General features: G+C 39.8%; 1 long non-coding RNA gene across 1 annotated transcript; it reads right to left on the reverse strand.

The window, feature by feature from the left end:
• Positions 1–211: 211 nt before the first annotated feature.
• Positions 212–1,778, reverse strand: LOC119911706. Its single transcript, XR_005445989.1, has 3 exons — positions 1,540–1,778; positions 962–1,055; positions 212–443 (listed from the first exon to the last, which is right to left on the reverse strand). It is a non-coding gene; the product is annotated as an uncharacterized LOC119911706 (long non-coding RNA).
• Positions 1,779–5,915: the final 4,137 nt, after the last annotated feature.

Consider the following 5,915-nt stretch of genomic DNA (forward strand, 5'->3'; position numbering starts at 1 on the left):
TTATAGATTACAGATTCATCAAAAAGCATAAATGTTTTTTCAGACTGAAATATATTTTTAACCATTTCAGGTCATAACAATTATTCATTTAGCTGACACTTTTATCCAAAGCGACTTACAATTGCTATACATGTCAGAGGTCACACGCCTCTGGACCTATGGGTTAAGTGTCTTGCTTAGGGACACAATGGTGGATGTCTCACAGCAGGAATTGAACCCAGGTCTCGAACCCAGGTCTCCCACACCAAAGGCAAGCATCTTATCTATGCGCCATCACCACCAATAACAGCATGTGCCATCCTCCACAACATCTACCTTGGTGCTGGTGACATTGTGGCCCCAGAGGATGAGCCCAACACCTCATCCATGAGGACAAACCAGGGCCAAGTTGCAGCAGTGGGCTTCCCCCCTACACCCTGTCCTGACTCTGGACACTTGCAATCCTAAGGCACAGGAAATTAATCATGGCAAATAACAACAGCAGCAAAACAAATTTCAGCAACTGTGTTTATTAACGTGCATGACTAAAATGAATGAAATGAATATACAACGTACAAGGTAAATGTATGTATTATATTAAAAAAGGGTTGAAGATGAATGCGGTTTATATTTCCCTTTATGCTGCACAGTGAACGATTTATATAAAAACGTATACAGAATATATCAATTTCAAATCATACATAGTATTTTTTTTTCTCCACTTTTTTTTCGCTTGGAGGGAAGTCACCTTCCCCCACAAGCCCATTTTCTCCAAATAAGATAAAATAATAAAATATTTGTGCCACAGTGGGGAAATTGCGGTACATGGTAATTGTGTGAAGACACATCAAAGGGCTGCCCCATTTACAAGTTTTCTTATTGTTAAAGGCTTTGAATAAGATGGCGGCTCATTTAACTGTAACTTTAAGTACACGATGATTAAATGCAGATATTACAAAAGGGTTATTGATACTTTAATTACCTCCAAGCCACGTTGGCAGAAAACTTTGCCCCAGTGAAGAGGTGGTCGCTCTCCCCCCTCTGTTTAATGAACAGGGCAGTTTGCTCCTTGCTCCCTAAAACAAAACAACATGTTCAAGTAAGTTTTATGCTTCACATCACCAAACAGTAAGCAGCATAAATCATTAACCGTGTACTATATCCCAAGGTTTTTGTAACCGTTACTAACGTTAAAGGTGTGAAAACCAAGTAGGGTTCACAACCCGTCTAACGTTAAATTATTCTAACGTTACGTGGTCACGTTATTTTCATGTACATAATATATCGTGATAATCTCGGTAAGACGCAGGTCTGACTCTGAACCTCTTCGATTTAAAGTGAAGACGTTAAAGGCTTTATTTTTTAGGTTGTAACTTGGCCAAACGATTTGCATTTAACGTTAGCACATTAGTAACCTCAGCTAACGTTAACTTAACGTTAGCTCGCCAGTTAATCACTTAACTCACGTTAACGTCTTCCACAAAACTATTGGACAAATTGCGCTTTTATGCCTCTTTTTGTGTAGTTGGCTTTTGAAGTGAGTTGAAATCCAATACTTACATTTATAGGTAAAATCCGGGGGGCTCAACTCCGCAGCCACAGCAGACGCCATTATTTACGCTGGGACAATCAACCGGCGCGCAATGAATGTCGGGATATAAGGCCTTATATTCGGTCTTCAAATGCAGCCTTCGAAGGATGCGGTCCCTGAACAGCTATGTCTGGTTTATACTTCTGTGTCAAGTCTACACCGAGCCAGCTAACTTCCGGTTTAGTCAGTGTTGCCAGATCCTGCTGATGAATTCCTGCCCAAAAACATTTCAAAAACTTCCACGTTAACTTCCACGTTTCCTTACATACGTTACATTTCATTTACATAGCCTTAGCCTACATACTTTACACAAGTAATACACACCGGCAGCCGAAAGCATCCATAAATAAACCGTTTTAGGTGCATTAGCACCACCTGCTGGACTGGAGTATTGCCCTCCTTCTAATTAATGACACCATCAAAACCTTACGGTGAAATGACAATATCCTCCACACACTCGTTTGTATTTTTGCAAGTCGATTTTTTTTAATGCAATGACATGACACGCTTTATCTTCATTCAGAAAATGTTGTGTTACTGACAGATGACTTGTAGCGCAGCGCCAATGGTGTGTGTGTGTATGTAACAGTAGCGACAAAACGATGAAGAAATGCGATGTGTCAGTCAATAAAATTTTCCAAAACTTTACTCCAGACAGACAGTGTGGGAGGTTTATACCTTTATATGCAGAACAGGCTGCCAGCTGTCACTTGAACAGACTGCTGAAGAAGACAGTTAAACATCTGAATGCAACTTTGTGGAACTACAGTCTGCGGCGCTCTCTAGTACCATGAGCAACGTGACTTTGAAATGGGCGTTGCTCAGATAATGATGATTGATTGGATGGAGTACATGCACTCTTAGTTTTGTTTCAAATTACCTATAAAATGCTACTGTTAAAAACCGCAAAACTGATCCCAAACCAGCCCAAATTTTGTCCATCCGCCCAAACAAATTTTGACCCGCACAATCAAAATCAAAACAGCCTACAGCCCAATCTGGCAACACTGGGTTTAGTCCTCCTAATTTCTTCTTCTTTGAGTTTTAATAGTGGTTGGCATCCAAAAAGTGAAAAGGCTGTTGCAATAATCCAGGCGGGATGAGATGAAGGTGTGTAAAATGGTCTCGGTGTCCTTAAAAGTTAATATAGATCGAATTTTTGCTATATTTCTAAGTTGATAAAAACATGATTGAACAAGCTTTGTGGTGTGCTGCTCGAAATTTAAATTACTATCAAACCAAACACCAAGGTTCTTTGCCACAGGCATAATGTGATTTAATAGGGAACCAGCAAATGGCAGTATTTGATTTGCCATCTGCTGAGACCCGATGACCAGGATTTCTGTTTTGTCTGAGTTCAGCTGGAGGAAATTATTTGACATCCATATTTTAACTTCACAAAGGCAGTTGTTAAGTGAACTCAGCATTCCAGGGTCTGTGGATCTGACGGGCAAGTATATTTGTGTGTCATCAGCATAAATATGAAAAGAAATGCCATGTTTATGGATAATATGTCCAAGGGGAAGCAGATACAAGGAAAACAAAATGGGTCCTAAGACCGACCCCTGAGGCACACCATATTTAACTGGACAGAATGAAGAGACATAGTTGTTCACAGACACGCAAAACTTCCTATTTGACAGGTAGGATGAAAACCATTCTAGGGCAGTACCAGAGATCCCCACCCAGTGCCTCAGTCTGTCTAACATGATGTTGTGATCAATGGTGTCAAAAGCAGCACTAAGGTCCAGGAGTACCAGGACTGAGCACATGCCTTCATCAGCAGACATTAAAAGGTCATTGGTGACTTTAAGCAGGGCAGTCTCAGTGCTGTGGTACTTCCTAAAACCAGAGTGAAACTTTTCAAATAATTTGTTATTTTCCAGCACAGTGAGCAGCTGTTTGGACACAATTCTTTCTAGAATCTTTGCAATAAAAGCCAGTTTTGAAATTGGTCTAAAATTATGTGGGAGGGAGGGATCTACAGCAGGTTTCTTTAAAAGTGGGTTCACGCAAGCCGTTTTAAAATAATCAGGGACACAACCAGTAGATAGGGAGCTGTTGAAAACAGAGATCAAATGGGGCCCAACAGAATCCATTATTTTCAGTAAAAACTTTGTAGGTATAACATCAAGTGGGCTGGAGGACACTCTCATTTGTGATACTGTTTTTAAAAGCTCAGACAAGTCGATGGGATAAAACTGGTTAAAACTCTCTTGTTGCTGGTGAGGAACCTCTGAGTAAGAGGCCACGCGGGTAATAGAGGCTCTGATTGACACCACCTTATTGGTAAAATAAGATAAAAACAATTCACAGTCATCATTACTTCCAGCTGAGGCACAAGGAGGGGTTGGGTTTACCAGCTGATCCACAGTCTTAAACAGAAACCTGGGATTGTGTTTATGTGTAGTAATGTGTTCAGAAAAATATGAATATGATGAATATGATCCATTCATTCGGTAACATTTGAAAAGGCTACACCAGCCGCACATTTTACCCACATTCACATTAGCGGAGCACTAAACTGGAAGTTAGCCTGCTTGGCCGGCAAAAGTCAACACAATATATATGTACATATATATATATATATACACACACAAGAATGATGTCCGCAGGGAGTTCATCTCCACAGTATTCTTTAAAAACCAGTGTGACTTCTCTCTTTGTATCAATATAAAAACGGACCTCAGATCAAGTTATTTGTTGACTTTTGAACAGAGTCCTGCTTCTAGAGCAGATGAAACTAAGAGTCACTTAAACCTGATAAAAACAGGATAATTCACCTTCCGTAACAGTAACTCTAAAGCCGATAGAAGAAAATGAAATCTGATGTTTCAAAATGTCTGCCTGGGCCTCCCCTTCTAATCAGAGAATGAACGGGACTTTTTCAGGGTGGCTTGTTGTCTGAAGCAGCTCTGAGGTCATTTTAACTTCACCATCCCCCACGTCTCAGTCTGAATCAGGATGTGGGTTCAGTTCTTCCTCTTTACTGCTGGTGGGTGAAAAGTGACTCACATGAAACCAGACTGCTGCTCTTTTATTCATGTATGTCTGAAGACGCTGAAGTTTAAATTGAACACGCTGAGACATGATCCCCACCTGCTGTGTGGACAGATGCATGTTGAACAGCTGTGACTCTGCTTTGTGTCTGTGTGTCTCTCAGAGGAGCCATCTTTGATCACGTTTCCTCCTCCTGATGAATAACTGCTGGATCAGGATACTCTGATCAAGCTGTTTCAGGAAAACTTCTTTTCCTCTGGACTTTATTGGAGTGAACCGTCTCTCTGATAAACCTCAGTATGGTGTACTGGAGAGTTTTACATGTATTTCTTCCTCTTCTGTCACGTGTTTCCTGGATGATGATGTAAACACTGACCAGAGTGGGAAACAAAGTCATGCATGGAAAGGTTTTCTGTATGTACAGTACGTCATAGTACGCAGTTTCCTGTTATGAAGCACATGACCTGCTGCGTGTATAAATACAGACTGCAGAAAGAGGAAGTCTTGTGACATCTGCTGAAGTTTTTTTAAAATGTCTGTGGAAGGTTTTTAAAATAATGGGATGTACTGGGACTGAAATTTAGCCTGAGACTTAGAGATGGAGAGGTCTTTTGAGATAAAGATATTTTTGCAGTTATCTTAATAATAACAGTGTTTTGTGGTATAAAGAGAATCAGAATATGCTGAAGACCTTCCAGAAACTTCAGGATGACTCCTGTCTCCTCAGTTTGTATTAGAGCTGGACGATGTGGCTTCAAATGTTATCACGATAACAAAGTTTCATAGCTTTTGATATCGATAATTATCACGATAAATATCACATTGTTTCGACTTTAAAGGCTGATTTTAGCTCCTAAAGGTTGAAGAAACATGATTAGTTGCATTTTAAACTCTTCTTTACAACGCTTGAGACCAAACAGTGGATCACTTCACAAATCTGAGGTAGAACATTCAATACAATCGTGATACAATCTTTGTCAACAAATATGCAGAGTAAAATTAAGTAAAAGCTATTTTCGGTCCTTTCCCCCTCAACAAAATAAATTAATTGAAAAAGTGAGTCCTACTTCGTGTTTGATTCAATTGAATAAAATCAAACATTTATTGAATATTTATTGTTTTATTGTCCAGTCCTAGTTTGTTTACAGGGATAAAAGCAAGAATTTTTTCGGGGGCGAGAGCGTAACTTTGTGTTGAAAAGCGGTGGGTGTGATGATACACTCAGCGAAACATGGGGAACGACTAGACTTGGTTCACAAGAACAAGACGAGAAGGTAATTGTACAGTATTCAAATTAATTATTGAATGATGATTGAAATGTTTAATCAATGTGGAAATGTATGAG

Source organism: Micropterus salmoides, unplaced genomic scaffold (assembly GCF_014851395.1).
Source record: "Micropterus salmoides isolate LMB-PRFRI ecotype aquatic unplaced genomic scaffold, ASM1485139v1 Ms_hic_scaffold_2, whole genome shotgun sequence".
In the NCBI taxonomy this organism is placed as follows: domain Eukaryota; kingdom Metazoa; phylum Chordata; class Actinopteri; order Centrarchiformes; family Centrarchidae; genus Micropterus; species Micropterus salmoides.